The sequence below is a fragment of the Rhagoletis pomonella genome, unplaced genomic scaffold (assembly GCF_013731165.1).
Source record: "Rhagoletis pomonella isolate Grant_MI unplaced genomic scaffold, Rhpom_1.0 Rhpom_scaffold_00002, whole genome shotgun sequence".
NCBI classification, from domain to species: domain Eukaryota; kingdom Metazoa; phylum Arthropoda; class Insecta; order Diptera; family Tephritidae; genus Rhagoletis; species Rhagoletis pomonella.
The window spans coordinates 107418276-107419759 of NW_023458556.1; positions in this window are offsets into that span (position 1 = coordinate 107418276).

Here is a 1484-nt window from a genome sequence, read left to right on the forward strand (position 1 = left end):
ACAGAACTGTTCTTCTAAAAACAGAACGGATGGTCACCGTATGTATAGTAGAGCTGATTCACAGCACTTTCCGCTTTGGTATCGCATGTTGATGAGCACTTAGGAGCCTATTCACCAAAACCCTTATTCTAATGTACTTCTCGACCGTGCGCTCCCGACTTTCCAGCATGAAGGATGTCAGGCTGTCTAGCCTGAAGATTTTTGCCAGCGCGTAGTCATCCTTTCCTGGTTTGGGAATGAAGACTACCCTGACTTTTCTCAAAAGGAGTGGGAACGTGGCCAAATTCCTGACAGGCCCTAAAGGCTCTTATGGAGCCCCTATAAGCCTATCTTCCCCACAAAATAACATTTTTTGATATACAACGTCTGGGCGCGTCAAAAGAGGCTAAAGAAAACCTCACTGACTCCTCAGTCACGACCTTTGATGCTATGTACCAGTCGGGTGGCTCTTCTCGTCGCGTCGCGCTATCCTCCACCATATCTCTGCCTGGTCAGAAATTATCCTGATACCCGGAAAATTCGTTTCCAAGAGAGTTTTGTATGTGTCTAGCATCGACGTGGTATAAGTTCCATCAGATTTTCAGAGAATCAAGCCGAACCGTTAGGTCCTGTTGAAGTACCTTACACAGCCTGGAAGACTCTTTCATGTTGTCGGTATCATTGCAGAAGTCCTTATAAGAGCTTAATTTTGACATGCGAATTTCCTCGTATATTCCTTCTGCGCGTATTTATATTCGGACCAGTCCTCCTCTTTTCACGGCTTTAAATCCTTATTCACAAGTTTCCTCGACCTTTTTTGAAGTTTGGTGAGTACAGCGTTCCACCATGGGACCGTTTTTCCCTGCCTGCTTCTTAGCGGACATATTTTCTCAAAACAACCAATCAAAGTGGTCGCTACCTCGCGGGTTGCCTCTTCAATTGATGTAATGTTTTTGAGTATATGAGTTTTGAGAGATTAGGTATTCTCGTTTCAAGGAGCTTACCAAACTTCTCCCAGTCCGTCTTTCGAGGATTCCGTCATTTTGATACTTGATACCATACACACCATACCACAGAAACATTTTCAATTATAGAAGCATTCTGTTACTACGTTTATACGCATGCATAAGTCGCTTTAATTCATTTCGCCGCGATTCAAAACTTATGTATAAACTGAATTTCAATTCGCTTTGAAAGAGCGAAGTGTTTTGGCTCACACTCCATTTCAAATCGGTAGTTTAATTCTCCAGACAGTTAGAAAGAGTGTATAAACACCGCTCTCACTCAAAGCGAATTGGAGATCAGCTGTTCCGCTCAAATCCCAAATAATCGCATCAGTATTTAAAAGCTGATTAATAATAATCGTTCTTTTTCTTTGCCACGATTTTATAATGCCGAATAAAACTAGATTTTTTTTGAAGACGGTTACTTTGATGCCGATATAAAGCCGTAAGTATATACTACGTTTATACGCACAGAATAATCGACTTAATTGAAAGCGCATT